This window comes from Ochlerotatus camptorhynchus, unplaced genomic scaffold, assembly GCF_037179485.1.
Source record: "Ochlerotatus camptorhynchus isolate MF236.1 unplaced genomic scaffold, CSIRO-AGI_Acam_v1.1 ptg000330l, whole genome shotgun sequence".
Lineage (NCBI taxonomy): Eukaryota > Metazoa > Arthropoda > Insecta > Diptera > Culicidae > Ochlerotatus > Ochlerotatus camptorhynchus.
In genome coordinates this window covers 15314036-15336141 of record NW_027040818.1, presented here as the reverse complement: position 1 = coordinate 15336141, position 22106 = coordinate 15314036, and the positions used below count along the sequence as shown (strand labels likewise).

General features: G+C 40.7%; 1 protein-coding gene across 9 annotated transcripts in view; it reads left to right on the top strand.

Annotated features, from left to right (window-relative positions):
- Positions 1 to 761: 761 nt before the first annotated feature.
- LOC135708360 (RNA binding protein fox-1 homolog 1-like) overlaps positions 762 to 22106 on the top strand; it is a 953484-nt gene continuing 932139 nt past the window's right edge. For 5 of the 9 annotated variants that reach the window (XR_010518292.1, XR_010518293.1, XM_065230429.1 and 2 more), the window contains exon 1: positions 763 to 2097. The gene's annotated coding sequence lies outside the window, so the exon portion shown is untranslated. Of the gene's footprint in view, positions 2098 to 22106 lie in introns of all 9 variants that reach the window. The other 4 variants (XM_065230430.1, XM_065230426.1, XM_065230431.1 and 1 more) reach the window with 2 other exon arrangements.

Here is a 22106-nt window from a genome sequence, read left to right as displayed (position 1 = left end):
CAAATTTCTATTGCTGATTATTCATAAAATGTATAAGTCAACTAATAAGCAGACACCTTGCAAAAAGTTAATGAAGATCATGTGTCAAATGAAATGTATAAGCGGTCACACATACCTTTTATGCATTCTTATAGAACCTATGTGGTTTGTCTTATGGAATGTATAAGGCTGATGTTTTGGCAAAAATGTATAAGTGAAACACATGAATAAAATAATTGATTTTCGTTTCGTGAATGATTTGGTCATGTTCGTAGGTCTTTCATAAAACATCTCCCTTGAATCACAAGAATCGCAAAGGACAATGCGTCTCCATGGTTTTGAAATATTTGTATGGAGAAGCTGCATTTATGTACCACCTACGGGTAAATGGGGGATTTTTTTTTATTTCCTTCTGATCTTGTTTTCATAATCGTAAATCATGCACCCCTTCCAAAGCACCCCCTCTAAAATTCTAGCCCATTTCGGCTAGCACTGCAAAGCAAAACAACCATCCATAAGTGAGTACCCCAGCCCGACCGAATAGAACACACTTTTCCGCGCAGACTCTCGCATGAACTTCCCTTCAAGTTGGTGAAAATCCACTCGCTCCCTCTCTCTCTCTCGGGGAAAATTTCCCATCTCCGTGTTTTCCCGCTCTGCAAACAAACAAATTTTTGCCTCTTTCATCTCCAGCCAGTTCAAGCCAAGCTGCAGCTCGTTTTGGAGTTCACATTTATCCGCAGATCTCTTCCCACCGTCAGTGGAACCAGTCGCATGTGCTACCAGAGTAGGTCAGTTTGTCGACTTTGATTCGGAAAGTGTTTTTCGTGGTAGGATTACCGAAAGCCTCGCTTCCTCTCTGCCCTCTGCAGGAACACGGCGGTGACCCGCGCGCGCGTCTCCACAAAGCACAGCTTGAAATTGTCAAGTGAAGTGCGAAAAGGGGGTTGTTTTCCCCTCGGGGCAGTCACAGGAATATATTTCATTGTGCGTATTGTTGAGTGTGTCGGTGTCGGTCTGTCGTGGAGGATCCAGGGCTGGGTGCCTGCTGCAGTCAGTGTCAGTGAGTGATGACGGGATGTGCGACGAGACGACGAGGATAAAGCGTTCGAAGAAAGTTGAGGTGCTGTTTTGATGCTAAAATAGAACGAGAAAGGGTAAACGTGGCGAAAGCTCAGCATAATTCAAAGGAAGGATTCAAACACGGTTTCCTGCTGTTTCTTTTCGGTTAGCGATAAGGTTGAAGGATATCAAAGAAATATAAACAAAAAGGGCAGACAAGTTAGGAATAACTTTTTCCTCCCGTTGGTTGTTGCCTTTTACGAAAAACGGTGAAAAGTGACGCAAATTGAAAGAAGACCGAAGCAAGAGATAAAAGTGCACGAAGTTTACCCTCGCGGATTCGCAGAAGAAAAACAGCCATAAGTTCCACGCTCAGATTGCGTTGATAATTAAAAAATTTCGATCCCTCGTCCATCAAAGTGTGCGCGCGGGAAAAAAAAAAGAGAAAACATAAAGCAATCGCAGCAGGCTGAGGAGTTTTCTTTGAGGAGCAGGAGGAGGAGGAGGAGGAAGGCCACTGCCGACGGTTGGAGGGCGGAAGTGAAAATTGCTTTTCGGTGTGATTTTTCCGATTTTGCGGGGTCTGTGGGGGCGGTGATTAAGTGAGGGAAATCGCAGAAAAAAAGGCAATAAAAAGAAGCAAAGTACCTTGCTCGGGGAGGAAAGAGGAGTGGCGAGTGAGGTTTGTGTGTTCGGCAGTGCACGATTTTCGTTTGCATCATTCGTGTGGTTCTTCCCGGAAAGCGTTGGAGCAACAGGGGAGGCAAGGGAGCGAATTACTATTATTGCTTCGGAAGCTAATGCAAAATCAAACCGGAGTAAGCGAAGCAGTAGCATTTAGGCATTGAAGTGCAGTAAGTGAGCAAGTGATTCTAAACACGAACGCGAAATCGTGTGCAAGCAGAAAATAAAAAATAAAAACAAGAAGAAATCTAACTCTCCTAATTGGATTATAAATTAGCCGGAAGGAGGAACAGCACCGCGCAGCACTAAGCTGAGCCGAGCCGAGACGAAACGAGCAAGTTGAGCGTGAAAATAAGCGGAAAATCCAAAGAGGTAAGTGAGTGCTGCTGACTGAGTGTGCTGGTAAACATTTCGTGAGCTGCAAAAGTGATTGGCATTGCTTCGGGCGATTGGAAAATTTTTGCCGCGTTATGCTTTGGCGAGTTTTTCCTCGTTGGTGAAGGCGGATGAGAGGGGGGGGGGGTGACTGGAAAATTTTCTCCAATGCATATTACTACTACCAACACGCTCTTACACCACACCGGTGGTACGTACGTGCGCCGAGCCGACTTTCCCGTCGGAAATGATGGAGATTGATGCCAGCTTCGACAGGTTTCAATCAATAACTCTCCCAGAGGTTGTCGATTCCAAAGTAATGCATAGCGTATAAGTAATCTTTAAAGATATTAATATTAAATATTCAGAAGTGCAATGTTGATGTGTGGAAAAGCGGCTGGATTTGAGATGCAATTGGAAAGGGAATGTCGAGAATGATGGCATCTTGTTACTTAATTTACTTTGATCTTCATGAGTGCCTACGTAAATATTCAGATTTCAGTCTAGTGATCAAGCTATTTAGCATCCGTCTTCTGCACTTTGATCAGAATCATAAGAATCTAGTGTTGGTTTCGGTTCAGGTTGTAAGAGTTCTGTTTGATTTCTACATGCATATGTGCAAATTCAGTGATTATGATTTCCACAGTTCAAATGTAACGAATGAACAAAGCACTTATCGAACTTCTCTATTTTTATCCGAGCATTAGTAACTTTTATGTTAACGATAAAATGAACTTAAGCGTCTCAGCTAGTAATGAAATATCAATATTTTCTGTAGACAATAATATTTATAAGGAATGGAGCACGCCTTTGCGATTTGCACGAAATGAAATTACCAGTGTCAGTGTCATTAAATGATCGAAAAGTATATAGTGGTATGGAATACAGTAATGACCCAATTTAAAGCCCTTAAAAATCTTTTCTTTTCCATGCGCTTTTTCAGTGGTCTTATTGTACCAAAGTATACCTTAAACATCCATACCCATGCTGACTTCGGTTATGATCACCTTCCAGTAACTTTTGAAATATCCCAAGAAATAATTTCTAATCCCAACAGCTCTACTTTCAATTACCATAGAGCTGATTGGGAGCAATATTGAATATTTATGATATATGACTTGGATCCAAATATTCCTTTGCAAGCTGATGCTGATTATGCTCTTGAATCTCTGACTTCTTCTATAGTTAAAGCAAGAGCTGCTTCAGTACCAAAACGCGAGTTTAAATTCGATTCAATTATAATAAACGACGATCTTCAGCTCTTGATACGGCTGAAAAATGTCCGTAGGAGGCAATATCAAAGAATACGTGATCCTGCCATGAAAGTTATCTGGCGGGATTTGCAAAAACAAATTAAAAAGCAGATCTCTGCCCTGAGGAACAAAACTTTTGAAAATAATGTTTTGAAATTAGTCCCAAATTCCAAACCCATTTGGAAACTCGCAAAATTTTTGAAAAAACCTTAAAAGCCTATTTCACAGCTTTAAGAAGGTGGTAAAATTTTGCGAGTTTCACCTCAATTTGAATATTTTAAATTCTTAGAATCTTCCACCACAGGACAGTCGTCTTTTTCGTGAGAGGAATCACCCCAATTAATGCATTTAGTTGGCATGTAGCACTGTTTGGTCCCGTGACCCCGTCCTTGGTACTTGCGGCACTGGGTGAGGTTTTGGAAATTTCCTCCAATCTTCCTGAAGTGTTCCCACTTCACTCGGACAGGGAGCATAAGGCTAACTTTTTCTAAGGTTTTAAGGTTGTTTAGTTCACTAGACTTGAAGTGAACTAAATAAAAATCATTAGAAATCTCGTTGTGCGAATCGCCAAGACGGGATTTCATTTTCATGTTGATTACTTGGATTGGTTCAACTCCAAGTAATTTTTTCAATTTATCCTTGATCCAATCCAGAGGTTCACCACTGGGCAAAACTTTCAATACAACTTTGAACAGACGTTCAGTTTTGGTTGCTGCTTCTCAGTAAGATAGTTGAGAAGACTTTTGAATCAGTCCAAGGTTTCAGCCGAGGGAGGCGACACATCTAAATCTCAATTCGAGATGCTCAACAAATCTCACACTAGCAAATCAATCTTCGAAAAATCTTCTTTCATTCTTTCCATCTACTTGCATCGCAAATCATCTTTTTACAAGAAATCTTCAGACTCTTCGTCAATCTTCTTTCTATCTACTCAGCTTGCACGCAGCTTACCACAACAAAACACATTTTTTCCTGTATCGTAGAAAGAGTCGCCCCCCTCGGTTTCAGCCAATACACGGCATTCACCCCGACTGCCAATTTGAAGTGAAAACATGAATTTAACGAAGTTAAAAAGTTCGGAAGTGGTTATCACAATAGGGGGGACCTTTTGCTTCTTGGCATTAAGCCGGGAATGTTTAATGGAATTTTCCCTAGATGAATGATCCACCATCCGTGAGCATTTCAAACTGATTGCACAATTAAATGTCATCAGAAGGGGGATCACGAGGTTGTCCTTTTCTTTTGCGTGTGGGCGCCATGGCGGCAGTAAAACGTTTCTCCAAATCGATTTTCTATAAGAATCTGAAGGATTGAAGAAGAGTTTTCCAAATCGATGTCCAAGCAGAATTACCTCGGGTAGGGTCCAAAAAAGGATCTAAGAGGAATAAGAGTTGAAGTTCACCGATTAGGCGATCTTGGATCGATCTTTGAGAGATCGATCTTTTTCATCTCGAATTGCGATTTCCAGGATCGATTTTTTTGTTTATTAAAAAAGTGTAAAAATCGATCTTTCTGTTCGATATTTTAATCTTCAAGGTAACAAATGAATGTCCTTTCTTTTAATTGCACTATTTTTTTTTCAGTGTGTATAGAACAAACGACCTAATCTATTTATGTAAAAATGAATTTCTGTCTGTCTGTCAGAACCTTATAGACTCGAAAACTACTGAACCGATCGGCGTGAAAAATTGTATGCAAGGGTTTTTGGGGCAGGGAAAGGTTCTGTAAAGGGGGGCTCCCATACAAATGAAACATGAATTTCTGCATAGCTCTAGAACTAATCAAGCAAATGGAACCAAATTTGGCAAATTTGGGATATGGAGGTTATAGGAGGCAGCCCTTTAGAAAAATGAGGGGGGGGGGCACGTACAATATAGCATATTTTTTTAAAATTGGCGCATAAACTCAAGCTAATATTGAATCCCGAGCAAGGCCGGGTACACTCAGCTAGAGTTATATAAAATAGTTGACAGCAAAGACGAGTAGTTCCACGTTAGGAGCTGTTCGTAAACTACGTAGATTCTTTAGAGGGGGGTTGAAAAATGTCTACGGTCCAAACGAACTCAAAAAAAAATGTACGGACGATTGCCTACGCGGGAGGCCGGGGTCTAAAACCTCTAAAAATCGGTCTACGTAGTTTATGAGCAGCTCTTTATCAAGCTAATATTCCATGATATGGAATTATGATGACTGCCGCCATATTATTACATTTTTTTACAATTAATCATATTGTCGAGCAGTTTTGAGACGACCTTCTACCAGCGATTTTACGGAAATGAAACAATAAATTTCAGAGTGTTTAAGCATATTGCAAATAAGACCCTATTTTCTCGAGGTTGTAGAAGAAAAAATATCAAAATATTGTTCCACGTTAAAGTTCTAATGGTAGGAAACGTCATTTTAAACTGCTCAATTGATATGATCCATTGAATTTGTCAATTGAAAGCATTGCTGGCATTAATTCCATTTCTGATTCTGTCTTTTTTTCTCACCTCCATTTAAGGAATTTATAAATAAGTTATGATAAGTTATGATGAACTAACAAATCTCTGTTGTTAACACGAGTAAATGCAAATGAAAAATGAGATTATGTTATTTCTTTCAAATACCATAAGTATAATTAAGCATCATGAAGAAAAGATCGATCTTCTTCCCTTACTTATCACATATAAGCTTATTGCGTTTGTAGTATATAGATTAGATGTTGAATAATAATGATAAAAAAAAATGATAACTTTATTCGAAGGTATACAAAACTTGACAGTTAAATCGAGTACTGAAACACTAAATTAACCACTTCATTCGAGCAGTTAAAATGACGTTTACTACCAATCGAACTTTGAAATAAAACATTATTTTGAGATTTGCTCTTCTAGAACCTCGAGAAAAATAGCCAACATTTGTGCGTTTCATAAAAAAATAGAAATTAGTTGGTCCAGTTTTGTGAAATCGCTGGTAGAAAGTCACGCCAAAACTGCTTGACAAAGTGGTTAATTTGAGTAAGTAGTTGGCGTAAAACATGATAGAGGTAATAGAAAAGAGCATGTGAACAAAATCTCATCGTAAGGGAAAATCCCGACACAGTAGCAGCCGCTAGAATAGCAGCAGCACTGGAACCAGTCGCAGCCGTGGGAGCTGATTCTGCAAAGATCGATTCTTTGGAACCGATTTAATCGATGGATCGATTCAAGTGCCGTAAATAAAAGCGCCCAATCGTAAGTCGAACAACGTCGGTCGGCACCGGTGGTGTAGTGGTAATCGTGACTACTTTCTCGCCCCAATGGGTCTGAGTTCAATCCCAGGTCGGTGGGATTTTTCTGAGGCATAAAAATCTCTGGTCACGTCTTCCTTCGGAAGGGAAGTTAAGCCGTTGGTCCCGGCCCATGTGTGTGTTAAATGGGTGCGATATTCTACGCAGGAGTGGAAGCTACCTTCCAGCACATTTGATTGCCGTCAATCGATGGCAATCGATGTCCGTCGGTGATTGGCACTAGATTGCGGAACAGAGACCAACATTAAATAAAAGAAAATTAAGTAAGTCGAACAAGGTAGAACATTTGCAGGTTATTACTGGAAAGGCACTGATAAGTGATGTTTAAATTTGTGGTAGCTTTAGGTAGCAGTTACACTTTCTTCAGCAAAAAGCAAATAGATCCGGACGACAAGCGATTACGATGCGAACTCAATACCAGTCATTGTTTTTGCGATTTACTCGGTTGGTAGTTTATGTTTTAAAGCGTTAACGCTGCTGTTTGGTTTGGTGCGATCCATCCATTTATTAAAAACAAAAGTTATTCCCATACATCACATAACATGCATTTATAAATGTAACAATAAAGACTGGAACGCCCAAAAATTGGTCGACGAAAAAATCGTTTCTTTCAGTCAAAATTCATATCACAAAAATCTTCTTATTTTTCTTTTGGCAGTTCAATTCATCTAGGGGAAATGTTGGCCTATGAATCTAAGATTAGGCCCCTCGCTAAAAATCTGCTATTTATCAATTTTATCTAGATGAACGCGTTATTGGGACGTTACTAATGGATATTTTTGGTAGCTATTGAAAATTTAGTCGACTACTGAATTTATGTATGGGCCCAAATTAGGGACACTTAGGCCGACATTACCTGCATTTCCCCTATATAAAGGATAAAATGTTCGTTTATTCTTTTGGTTTGCAATATCCGAACTGCCGTGCCTTCCGCTTAACCCCTTCCATTAAATTTTGCACAGTGGTCTCATCGACCTTATTCGCCGCCGAACGCCAGTTAGATTTAAACTGCTGCTCGTTTTCCATGGATTTACCATTTTTTTTTTTGTTTAGGTTCCGTTTGACCAAGGCCCAATACCGTTCGATTGGGCGTAGTTCTGGGCTGTTGGGAGGGTTGTGGTCTTCGGGTACCACAACCACGTTGTTCGCATCGTACCACTCGATTGCCTTTTTCCCATAGTGGCAGCTCGCCAAGCCCGGCCAGAACAGTACAGGTCTGTTATGTTGCTTTAGGAATGGTAGCAGCCGCTTTTCCAGGCACTCCTGGACGTAGATCTCTTGATTGATGAATCCCGTAGTGATGAAAATTCCGCTTTTTAGACCACACGTGCATATGGCCTGCCAGACGAGATATTTTTTCGGGAACTTCTATAGTTTGATGGTTTTGGCAAAGGTATAATTACGGAGTATTAGATTTGATCAAATTATTCACAGTTCTATTTGTTCAACGCTCCCAACTAGGTGAGGGGTAGAAGATGGCACACACACACACACACACACACACACACACTGTTATGCGTTTAAGAGCAGAAAAGTTAAAAGGCGATCCCGCCGGGAATATCGAATAAACCCTCTCCATAGCAGGTTTTTGTAGGTGGGAAGGGTGAATTAGATCTGGATTCACATTGAAAAGTGATGCGATCTTTTATAGCTTACTTACCTTACCACTTACCAATCAGACTGAGGCCTTGTTGTCCTTTACTGTCCGAAGAAGTCGTCTCCACTCTACTCGATCCATGGCCACACATCGCCTGCCTCGTAGTCTGCAAAGGGTCCGCAAGTCGCCTTCTACTTGGTCGATCCACCTTGCCCGCTGCGCGCCTCTTCTTCTTGTTCCTGGTGGGTCGCTTTCTAGAACCATTTTCACTGGGTTGTCGTGCGGCATTCTTATGACGTGCCGGCATTCTTACGACCGTAGTCGCCCAATTTTTGCAATGCGGACGATGGATGGTTCTCCAAGCAGCTGGTGCAATTCGTGGTTCATTCGCCTCCTCCACGTTCCGTCATCCTTCTGCACTCCACCGTAGATGGTACGCAACACCGTTCCGTTCGAAAACACCAAGGCACGTTGGTCCACCACGAGCATAGTCCAGGTCTCGTGGCCGTAGAGGACCACCGGTCTAATCAGCGTCTTGTAGACAGTCAACTTCGTGCGGCGGCGAATTTTATTCAACTGGAGCGTCCTCCGGAGTCCAAAGTAGGCACAATTCCCTGCCATAATGCGTCTTTGAATTTCTCTGCTGGTATCATTTTCGGTGGTCACCAGTGAGCCCAAATACACGAACTCATCGACCACCTCGATTTCGTCACCGTCAATCTGAACTCGGGGTGGGAGGCTAACATTGTCTTCCCTAGAACCTCTTCCTTTCATGTATTTTGTCTTTGATGCGTTGATGGCAAGTCCAATCCACCTAGCTTCAGCCTTCAGTCTGATATACGTTTCCGCCATCGTCTCAAAGTTCCGTGCCATGATGTCAATGTCATCGCCGAAGCCAAGAAGCTGAATGGACTTCCTGAAGATCGTGCCACTCGTGTCTATCCCAGCTCTTCTGATCACACCTTCTAACGCGATGTTGAATAGCAGACACGAAAGTTCATCACCTTCCGTAACCCCCTTCGAGATTCAAAGGGACTCGAGAGTGTCCCCGATACTCGAACAACGCACATCACTCAATCCATCGTCGCCTTGACCAATCGCGTCAGTTTATCCGGAAATCCGTACTCGTGCATAATCTGCCATAGCTGATCTCGATCGATTGTGTCGTATGCGGATTTGAAATCGATGAACAAATGATGTGTGGGCACGTTGTTTTCGCGGCATTTCTGCAGAACCTGCCGAATAGCGAAAATTTGGTCTGTGGTAGCGCGTTCACCCATGAATCCCGCCTAGTATTGCCCCACGAACTCTCTTGCAAATGGTGACAGGCGGTCGCATAGAATTTGGGAGAGTACCTTGTAGGCGGCGCTCAGCAGTGTGATCGCGCGGTAGTTGCAGCAATCCAACTTGTCGCCCTTTTTGTAGATTGGGCATACGACACCTTCCATCCACTCCTCCGGTAATATCTCCTCCTCCCAAATCTTGGCAATTACCCAGTGCAGCGCTCTAGCCAGTGCTTCACCACCGTATTTTAATAGCTCACTTGGTAGTTGATCTACACCAGTTGCTTTGTTGATCTTCAGCCGACCGATCTCCTCCTCAACTTCTTGAAGATCAGGGGCCGGTAGCCTGTCGTCTTCTGCGCATGCTCCAAGGTATGTTACCGTGCCACCTTCGTTTTCTGCTGCTTCACCGTTGAGGTGCTCGTCATAGTACTGCTCCCACCTCACAATCAACTCACACTCGTTCGTGAGAATGTTACCGCCCAAGTCCTTGCACATATCGGCTTGCGGCACGTAGCCTTTGCGCGAACTATTTAGCTTCTCATAGAACTTCCGAGTGTCGTTTACGCGGTACAGATTTTCCATCGCTTCGCGGTTTCGGTCTTCCTGCTGACGCTTCTTCCTTCGGAAAACTGAGTTTTGTCCGTTCCGCGCTTGTCTGTATCGCTCCACATTCAATCTCGTGCGGTGTTGCAGCATTCTCGCCCGTGCTGCATTCTTCTCCTCTACTAACAGTCTACCTATGGCGGAACGGATATCGATCTTTTATAGCCTGGTAAGCAAATGACGTGATGCTATCAACTCAGTAATGTAAAGGGTCTTGAGTTCTAACCCACGATCTGCTGCTCAGTAAGCAAAATCAGTCGCTCTAAGGCCACCGTGCCCCTTACATCACAACAAGCTGCGTCCGACGATCGTTCATTATCGGTTACAAGAAGCTATTAAAATGAAATGACTTCCCCGAAAGTAGCTAACAATGTCTTCCGAACCAGATCAAGCGTATGTCTCTGTTGTATAAATATATGTATTACTTTTCCGAATCGTTCCACCGAGTTCTATTATTCACGATTTTCTTCAAAAGAGGCCTGGGTTAGATCAGCTCCTTAATGTAACGAGACATGGGTTCTAAACCCATGATCTTTTGCTAAATAAACAAAACCGGTTGCTCTATAGCCACCGTGCCTCTTACATTACCACAATCTACGACCGACTTAACAAAAAGGGGAGGGGGGACTATGTTTCAGAACAATACCCTTCAGTTCTTCTTCTTTAAACCTAAGAGGAAGAGGAGACAACTGGCTTCTTACTCTTTTATCTCGATCAATATCTATATCTATCTCTATCTCTATCTTACACACTTCAAATCGGTCAATCACGAGCTGGTTCGCATTTGACAGAAAAGTGGTTCGTTTTCCCCACCGTATTGTCTCCTCTTCTCTTAGCTTTAAACGTGTCGAAATCAATATTTATAATTCTAACTACACGGAAAACAAAACATAGGTATTAAACATTTTTCAAGATTACTAAAAATCTGTGATTCTCGGTAGGAAAAGTGAAAAATCGGTAGTTTTCAACCTTTCGTCTGTGAATCGGTAGGCATCCCGAAAATTGGTAGGTCTGGCCACCCTGGCTACTTGAGGTAAAGCATAGGAGGTTAGTAGCCGTTAATCGATTGAGAATAAATCAAGCTAAATATTGCATTAGATCCTAAGGAACATTGATCGATTCTCTTCGTCGACTTTCTCTTTCGTTAATAACTTTTAGCACATAACCGATTCTTGTTGTGTTTGTCGTATTAGATGCTGGATAAAAGCTTCTTTTATCGATCGGTTTAATGAAAATACCCGAGAATGTCTTAACATGGGCATGTGGAAACATTGAGAAAGTCGACGAAGAAAATCTGCCAATGCAATGTAACATTGGAATTGTAACTAATGCAATTGGTCGTCATGGAGATATTGATTACAGTGCACACTGGGCCAGGAATACAATCTAGCGGAGCAAAATTAATAATTCTGAAACGAAGCATTTTCGCGACTTGGTGTCTCGGGCAAAGTTTCTCATCATAATAAGGACCATCGGTTGACACAAACAAATAGTTCAATACTCTTCCGCAAAGATGGCGCCACAATCTAACTTCTTTCTCTGACGTTTTGGAGACTTGATGTCTGGGGCAAAATTGTTTACCTTGACAAAATAAACAACTATTTTGAAGACGTAAAATGTCCACAGCCTACTGGTTCCGAGTTATATGGAGTTAAAGAAAAAAATGTCGAAAATATGTTTTTTTCTTTCTGTTTCGTTTTTTTTTTTTGCTTACAACAATATAATGTTATATTTTTCTTTTATGCAAATGCATTAAATAAATAACTTGTGCGAAAAAACATACTGGTTAAAGCTTCATATTTTAAAAATATTGTTGAAAAAAACGAAAAAAAACAACAGTTTTTTTTTAACTTTGTTTACCTCCCAAAGCGCAAAAAATCGTAGTCTGACATTTTCAATAAAAATCAAGCAAAACTCGCTTTCTGAAGAACTCGCATTTCCTCTAGAGCGTCTTTTCAACATGTCTCTGAAATTTGGAAATCATCTTATTTGGTACCTATTTTCAAATCAGGTGCAAAATCAGACATTCGAAATTATCGTGGAATTGCTATTATTTCTTGCATTCCAAAACTTTTTGAATCAATCGTAAACGGCAATATTTTTCAGCAGGTGAAAAATCTAATTACAAGTAAACAGCACGGCTTTTTTAAAGGTCGCTCAACTACCTCTAATCTTCTAGAATATGTATCTTTCATTATTAAAGCGTTGGACAGTGGCAAGCACGTTGAAGCGCTATACACCGACTTCAGTAAAGCATTTGACCGCATCGACATACCATTATTAATCCTCAAATTGCAGAAAATAGGAATGGAGCCTGGACTTTTGAATTGGCTTCAATCATACCTAACACATCGTAAACAAATAGTTCGCTTTCAAAATAAACTTTCAGAACCAATTTCAGTCACCTCTGGGGTACCCCAGGGTTCTCATTTAGGCCCACTTGTTTTTATTTTGTACATAAACGACATTTCCTACATACTTAAAAAAATAAAATTGCTTGTATATGCAGACGACATGAAGCTCTTTATGGAAATAAGTAATTCTAGCGATGCAGAAGAATTCCAGAATGAAATCAATATATTCCACACCTGGTGTACTAAAAGTCTACTTAAACTGAACGTAAAAAAATGTACTGCAATAGCATTTAGCAGAAAAATTGAAACACCGCATATTGAAATATCATAAGGCAACCACATAGTAGAAAAAAGCAAAATTGTAAGAGATCTAGGTGTAATCCTAGACTCCAAACTAACTTTTATAGAACATTATAATACTACCATTAGTAAAGCAAACAGAATGTTAGGCTTCATCAAAAGGTTCAGTCATAATTTCGAAGACCCATACACTATTAAGCTTTTATATACCACATATGTAAGGCCAATTCTGGAATCCATACATTTCCATACACGAAGAACGCATAGAATCTGTCCAAAAACAATTCATTTTATATGCTTTACGTAAATTGAATTGGACTGCATTTCCATTACCATCTTATGAAGCGCGCTGCATGCTCATCAATATACAAACACTTAAGGAGCGCCGCCAATTTGCAATGCTTTTCTTCATCAACGACATTATTTCAATGCGCATAGATTCGACTGAAATTCTCGCACAATTAAATTTTTACACACCTTGTCGATATCTTAGAACACGGAATTTATTTTCAGAAACATCGTACAGAACAAATTATGCAAAAAATAGCCCAATCAATCGAATGATGCGCCTATATAATTTGCATTGCGGAACTATTGACATCACTATGTCCAAGCAGCAAATAAAAACTAAGCTAAAACAGAATAGAATTAATGCATAGTATGTAAGTAAACATTGTAATAATCATTGTATGTAGTCTACACTGGCTTGACGAAATGGAAATAAATAAATAAATAAATAAACAAAATATCAAAACTTGAGGTAGGTATATTTCGGTGTTTTTGAGATTTGTCCATTTTAGTGGAACGTGCTTTTTTTCTACAACTTTTTTTTAATGCATTGAAATGGCGTTTTGAAGAATAGACGACTTTGGCAAAGTTGTTTATCTTGATGAAAACAGTAGGGTGTAGAATTTTGACGTCTTAAGAAGAGTTGTTTATTTTATCAAGATAAACAACTTCGCCAAAGTCGTCAAGTCGTGATGGTTTAATAGTTTTGCACGGCGAGGTATGGGAGAATAATTTTAAAATGCTTTTATTTTACGAATGAAGTATTTTTTTCATAAATTTGACTATGTGCATACGGGGTTAAAAAAGTAGAAATCTGTACTGCCGCTCATGGCAAGTCCATCTCATAGCACAAATCAGCAAGCCGAGAAAAACAGGTTGTATGATAGCTTTTTATGCAATGGGACTACCCGTTTGCCAGAACAAAGTTGTTGGGTTTATCCAGTATTAGCACCAATTCCATTGAAAAACTTAGTTTTGACAAAATCGCCAACGAAAACTAAGAAAAATCATAAAATAGCTTTTGAGGTTTCTTCCCCCATAGCAATAACAGCAATAAAAAAATTAACAAATATTGTTTTCGGTTAGTAAATGCTTTTTAAAATTTCTCTCTTATACCTCACATTGCAAAATTTTGAAAGCATAATCATATTTCTATTACTCCTATTCGCCAGGACCGCTATCGTTAGATCGCCAATAGCAGTGGCTCCATAGCAACTCTAGATAAACATTGCAAAAGTTCCTATCTGCATTGATCGATTCTCTTTATCGTCTTTCTCTTTCGTTAATAACTCAGCTCCAAAATCTTTCCTTATTGTATTTACCATTTTGGACACTAGATAAGAACCTCCTCTATCAAACTGTGTGGTACAAATATCGCGAACTATGTTTGCATGGCAGTGGTTATCAAAAGAGAAAATCGATAAAGAGAATCGATCAAAGCAGATAGGATCTTTTGAAATAATCATCGAGATCTAACTCGAAGAGTTCGACAGTGAACATGCATAAGAACGTATACGCGATGATCGATTCTCTTCATAGATTTTCTGTTTGCATTGCTACAGCCAGGCATGGAAAATCATTTGCATTCATTTCATACATTCATTTACGTTCATTTGCCCCTATTTTTTTTTCATCAACAGCAATCTGCAAAATGATATATAGAGCTTTTGTAGGTTTTGTTATTAGCTACAAGTTTTGTTCATAACTCAAATCTGTATCTCTAATGCATCACGAACTAGAGCGGGCAGAACTTGTTACTGTTTTTCAGTGAATGTAAAATACATTCACTGAAAAACAGTAGTGGCTTCTGTTCGCTCTGCTTCGTCATGCATAAGAGATATGGATTTGACTTGTTAACAAAAGTCTTAGTTAATAACAAAACCTACAAAAGCTCTGTACGTCATTTTGCGGAATGCTGTTGAAAAAAAAAGTTAGAGGCAAATGATTTTCCATGCCTGGCTACAGCTAAGCGAAACAATTTTTTAGAATTTGTTCAATGCAGAGTTTTAAAAGTTGTAACAGGTTGTTTTGGCTATCAAAACCAACAGCAAATGCACCGAGAAACGTTAATTCTAGCGAGTTATTAACAAAAGAGAAAATCGACGAAGAGAATCGATCATCGCGTTTACGCCCTTATGCATGCTCACTGTCGAATTTGGACATGACCCGAAGCGAAGTGATTCCTTTTTCCTGTCGCCTTTCTTATGAACTGAATACATCTGTGCATTCTTCCAGCATGTCTAGAAGATTCCAGTGTTCAAAGACCATCCAAAGAGATGAAGTAGAGGCTTTAGTAGACGTGTTAAGTGTTCGTTCAGGAAAACGGATGGTCCTGGACTTTTAGTCGATTTCAGTCTGGTTGCTGCTGATGAGATGAGTGCTTTGATGACCGGGATTCCGTTCAATTCTTGATTATAAGCAGGCACGTTGAAAGCAACTAAGGCTCCTCTCGTATCTCGTAAATAGAATACCTGAAACTACAAAACATGTCTGGTACCTCTATATATGCATTTAGATTAACATTTGAAGTCCTTCCTTTTTTTACATATTTTGCACAAACGATACTTTCTGCCCCGCCCCATTCATATAATTCGGAAGGAAATCCTGTGAGGGGTGAGCTATTTTGAGTGCAGAATGTGTTAAGAAGGAGGGACTTTGCTTGTTAATCTAAATGCATATATCAAGACCAACAATTGAAATAGCCTTAACTCCATTTTGTAAACAAACCTTGTAAGGCCATTTTTTCACGAACCGAAGTCCGCAAAGGCAAACCAACATAATGAATAGGTAGGGGAAATTCTCCTGTACCAGATTGTGGTTTAGGTTTGCGAATGAAGGTTTTGGTTCGCGAGAAAAGGTTTGTTTACAAAATGGAGTTAAGGCCATATCAATTGTTGGTCTTGATATACGCATTTAGATTAACAAGCAAAGTCCCTCCTTCTTAACACATTCTGCACTCAAAATAGCTCACCCCTCACAGGATTTCCTTCCGAATTATATGAATGGGGCGGGGCAGAAAGTATCGTTTGTGCAAAATATGTAAAAAAGGAGGGACTTCAAATGTTAATCTAAATGCATATATAGAGGTACCAGACATGTTTTGTAGTTTCAGGTACTCTATTTCGTAATCTATCGAAGGCAAATCACAAATTGGGTGTCATAAATAACATGGCATGTTGAGAGATTGAGCTCGTGAGAGCTAATTTTCTCTCACAAATTTGATTTTTTTGGCTTTCTGGGGATTGGCAGTAAAGCAGGTAAAACTGTATGGGGAAAAATTATTAATAATAAACAATATTTTCTGGGAAAAAATGAATGTCCCTGACTAATTTAAAAAGCTTATCGTTCATTTTTTGACCACTTCTCTCAAATTCTATATGTGGTTTTTTTTCCTACCAGCGGAATGTGAATTGTAAATGTAAATATTTATTGATCTAAAAAATTAAAAAAATCTCAGATCGTTAAATTCCAGCAAGTTCGAATTTTGGAATCTCAAAATTTCATCAAAAAATAGGATAATATTTCAATTCAGGAATCTAGTATTATTCGAAAATTTATGAATTCTTCTGAAGTATTCGGCCAAACGGCGTTCGGCCAAATAACCGCACACCTAGCTATCAATGCCGTTGTTAGTGGTTCGTTCTGGAACCTCTTCGACCTTGGAAAGACACTTTGAGTGCTCTGCTCAGGGAAGAACAACCTGAAGAATCGCATCACATTATACAGAGCGCAAATGCTATTAGACCAGCCAACCAAAGATGAATACCAACCGCGTAAAGAGTGTTCCCTTTTTCCAAAACTCGACATAAATAAGCGCACGTACAATATAACCCTTTTCTATCTCTTTTCCGCTGCTAGGAGGTTACTGAACTCATCGTACTGTGCATTTTTAATCCCAATTAACACTATCTAATGACACATTCCATCTTGCATCATGCTGACACTTTCATCACCACTTCAAAACCCAAGCAAGTTGCAAGTTTTATCGAGGTTTTAAAGCATTCTTCAAATCTAAATCATGTTCTACAGAACCCTCATAAAACCAAAATTGATACTTGGGTTGGCCATTCACTGGATCTATCGAAAGGCAAATATTAAATCCGATTCAAATACCTCAAACAATATCCCCCTTTATTGGCACAATCAATTGAAACTTAAACTGGATTAAAATTCTCAAACACAGCCGGAGGCAAAAAGGCAACTTTCTCCCGATCTTTCTAAACTGCACTAATGGAAAGCTGTTTTCAGCAAGCTATACTCACAATTCCAGCCACTACTACTGACAAAGTTGTGCGATTCTAATTTGCGGAAAGTTTCACTGCACCCATTCCAAGCGGCACCCAGCCAGCATCGGCCATTACCATGCACGTCCTTTCTATCTCCCGGCTTTGGAAACTGATTGGATCCGAGAGGGAGAGTTGTTCCATGTTTAGTTTCCCCCCGCTTATGAGTTTGTGCGTGTGTTTGTGTTTGAGAACGCGCATTTGCTGCTGTTGCAACTGCTACCAAAGTCCAGTCATGTGGTCCTGGAAACTGGAAGCGAGTAGATAGATGCTTCCTCACGGGAGTGGCCTAATTGGAATCTTCCATAATGGGGACCACCAGAACCAGAAATGAGGATTACGACGACGACGACAACGACAACTAGATGAGATTTCATCGGACGATGGTCATGTGAGCTTAACTGCGAGGGGTCCCACGATTGACATGTTTCATCGTTAGGGAGTCGACGTCAAATGTGGACGGTGGCAACCGTAAAGAATATGTTTTAGCAAAGGTTCTCATGTGACCCCTCACAAGGCCAGCTTTCCAGGTCACAATCGCAAAACCATAAGGTTTCCATCCGTTTACGTATTGACTTTCGCAGTGCCACCGACGACGGAGGAAAAATAATGATGGGATTATACGTACTTGTTTCGTTCCCCGGACTTCTAACCTGGGCAAGCAGTTCCCGCGTTCACAGCTTCAAAGCTCCACTTGAGTTGAATTGAGGGAGACTAAATGAGAGGATGGGAAAATACCAAAGGGGATGCCTCCTCTGTGGCTGAACGAGTGAAAAAAAGCTCGCTCACTGGAGTCAGTTGACTGTTTCTAAATTGAGAAACTTTTCTTGTTTACCTTCTATTGCCATTCGCCGTTTGTGGTGAGTATTTGTTTATAGCGGCTGCGGTGGCTGTGGCTGCGGAGCGGTAGATGATTTCCCCCGAGGGAGAAAAAGCAGATCCATGGCAAGGATTAAATCTCCTTCGTTTCACCGACTGAAGTGAAACAAAGTGGCAAAGGTTGTCGAACCTGATGATGCCAACGACGGTCTGAACTCACTTCTCCCATATACAAATAGGTTCAAGCAAATATAAACATTCCGAAACAGGAAAGTGCCATTAAGTATACAATTTACTGTTCACCTTAATGGTCAGTGAAAAGTGAGTGGAGTGTACTTGGCTGCTGCTGCTGCTGATGCTGAGTTTTTTTCTATAGAAAAAGCTCGACTGCAGGAATCTGCCCGGAAATGGAATATCAAATGAACGATGGTGATCATGGTGGGGCTTAGCTGGAATTTTATTTTTCGTTTGTGGAATGAGACAAAACCATAAACAAGCATTTTCCTTCGGATTTGCTTATTTAAGATACTCGTTTCAAATATATATAGCATATGGCATAATCGTAAAATTCGTAATTACTTCAGGTCCATTAACTATTGGATAACCCTTTTAGGGTCCACTCTAGGCTCCCCATGCACATAGATGATTACACTAATTGAAATCCGGACAGTAAAACCCTTAGACTAAAGGCAAGAGCTACACCAAATTACACCGATGAGAGAATGGATCTCGCACACAAATTAGGATTCAATTTACGAGACAGAATCCTCATTGTGACCATCCTGACGCCTGATGATTGAATCTGGATGGAAATTAAGCTCCCCCGCATACACTAATCACTCAATCGTCATTGGTCCAGGCAGACAGATCAGCATTGAAACTGATTTGTTGATTCATGGGGTTTTCGGCAGAGCCCAGTCGCTGCTGGACTGATGTAGATTAATTACTGCTCTCAGTTGAGTTGAAGATTGTCGATTCGCTAGGAAAGGGAGTCCGTAGAAGGATAATCTACGGGAAGAAGATATGGCATGAATCAAACCGCAACAGAGCCGGAAATTGAAGACGATTTGCTTGGGCTTGCTCGGTGCGGCAGTACAGCTTGCGAAGCCATTGATGTGGGATGAGTTACGGATGGGATGAAGAATTAAACTGGAACACTTGATTACCGATAGAAGTTGCAATTGAAATTATTGTGCTGCATGTCTGATGGTCTCAGGTGCTGGTGGTGTAGTGGTAAGCGTGATTACTCCTGGCCTGGGTTCAATCCCCGTCGATGCCGCCCGGATGTAAAGCCGTTAGACCCCGGTTCATGAGTTTGATCCATCGTCCAACATATAATGTTGGGGGACCGTCTTGGCAAAATCTCAAATAGTTCAACAAATTATTTTTACTCTGCTGCCGTTTTGCACTTCCAACTAACACAATAAGAAATTATGATTACGAATCATAACATTAACTACACAGAAAAAGGAAAATGCTTTCTTTTCTCAGAAAAATAAGCTTCCGCTCTTTCCAAGCTTACGTGTTTTCGATGTTCTCGTTACCCCACGCACGGGAATTTTGTGCATTTGTGATCGATCGTGCTGTGGTTGCACTTCATGACGGCGTTTCCCGTCTGGGCTACGTTCGGGAACTCGACCAATCCGGAGGTGGAACTTTCCGATTTCAGCGGGAACATTCGCACTTGTGACGGGTGGCAGTCCTTGGTGGTGAATGCAGTCAGCAGCAGATCCTCGGACGGCATACGGGTGGGTTATTGAAGAAGTGATGCTGCGTTCGATTGGTTCGACTCCAATGGCGTCTCCCATCTGGACCGTGGCGGTACTCTTTTTGGTATTTAGGAACTTAATCCTGGCAACATTTCCGTACAGGCAGAACAGTTTGAACAGCTTATCGGTGTTGGCTGTGTTGTTATCGAGTCCGTGCACCATCATCACTGTTGCTGTGCCGGTCGTATGAAGTTGGCTGGTCCGTTTCGGGTCAGCGGTGCGTCCTTCATCATTCCAACGGATGCATCCAGTGTGTAGTCCCAGCTGGTCCGTGTCGTTATTGAAAACATTGAAAAACAAAACATAAACAAGAGCTGTTAAAATACCTGGCAACGCGGCATTATTCACAAGCAAACAAAAGTCAGTTCAATGACTTCATGGCACTGCCGGTACAGCTGCGGCACACTGAGACACACTGAGAAAAATGTTGGCGCAAAATAAACAATGACTATCTCTTGTTTGTACTTCTATAATGATGCGAAAAATAAATGTTTCATTCTAGTGGCGACCAATTTTGCTCATTGAGCAAAAAATTATGGGTTCAATCCCAAGCTCCCTCACATTACAGAGTATTAGCGTAAATGAGCTATTTGACGTAGGACTACGTCTTTGATTTCTATATGGGGGTACACTTTGTGAAAACCGAAAATGGAACATGTAACACATTAAGAAAGATTTTGAACGTTAATAACTCAGCTGCCCCTGGTGCAATTTCAATAATTTTATCACCAATCGATCAGAAATATGGCTACGCATCGATAACAATTCTTTTGAATGTTGATTTTCAACATGAAACTATTGAAAAACTGGTAAATGTTCAGCATTGTCCAAAAGCGTCGAATTAACTAACAAATCCACCAATTACCTACATGCATATGCTGCTTCCCCAGCACAGTCGTCAGAGAGTAGTAAGTAGACGAAACAAGTCGAAGTGGCATTCGCCTCCGATCCTCGGGCGCGTGCGAATAGGGAGGATGGAATTGCGTAATATTTTGCACACTCATCGCCATTCTCAGAACCACACGTTCCCAACGACCACACCACTGTGTGGTGGTGTTCGGTCGTCGAAATTAGTAGCAGCAGTAGCAGCAGTAGCAGCAGTAGCAGTGCTTTCGCCGTGTGGCGTTGAAAATTGATCTCCAGTAACAACGAAAGCCTGCCTGCAAGCAGCGAGCTGCAGAGCTCACATAAGCAACCATAAAAGGAGGAAGAAGCTACAACGCTATGCTATGGATCGGAATCAGTAGCTCTTCGTGAGTCGCTGCTGGTCGGTCATATATGTCAAGCGTGCCACCCTCGCTCCAAACGACATACAGCTCGACAGCCTCATCCGTGTTGAACACCCAGCACAGAATTACTCAACCATCACTACAAAACGGTCCTTTTCAGGGCCACCAAAAATTTGTTAAAGAGTATTATTTGGTCATCAGTTCCCACAAGCGGCTAGCTATCAAGGCTCAACCTGTCTATAGAAGGTGTGGAATTGTAGGCCTAAATATATTGGTGCAATTAGTTTTTCCTCGGCTTTCATTCCGCACGATTCGTTTCTTTCGTTTAATCAATCACCCTTGTAGTGACGTCGAAAAGATTGTTTCAATCGGCGCTTACATATGAAATTTAATGTGGATTATAGAATTTTTTGTATGTTACCAAAATTTATGAATGGTTTGCCTTTAAATGTTGAGATAATTTATTGATTATTGAATTATCACACTGTATACCATGAAAAAGCAGCCTGTTTGTGAGTTTTTGCCTGTTTTCAAGTAGGGAGTTATCATAAAAAACAAATCGCCAGCTGGTCTTTCCCGGCGACTTTACAAATAAATAAAATCAAACACAAAATTGCTTTCGAGTGTTAAGACATCGTCTCCCGCAAAGTTTACATTTTTCCCTCTACCAACACATACATCAGGGCTAGATAGATCTCCACAGGATCTATAGAATTCACGCAATTTCAAAAAAACCAAAATGCACAGCATTACGAAAAGAGGTCAGGTTTCGACCAATAGCAGATAGATTTTAATTCTAAACAAGCCAAACGATTGGAAATTTATCTACCAATCTGCTAAAATGAACACTTAGTTAATTTTCAATAGGTCACTATTGAAAAATACCAAATGTCCAACTGTTGCAATGGTGATCAAAATTATCACCGAATGTCTGAAAACATCGCATTCCCTAAC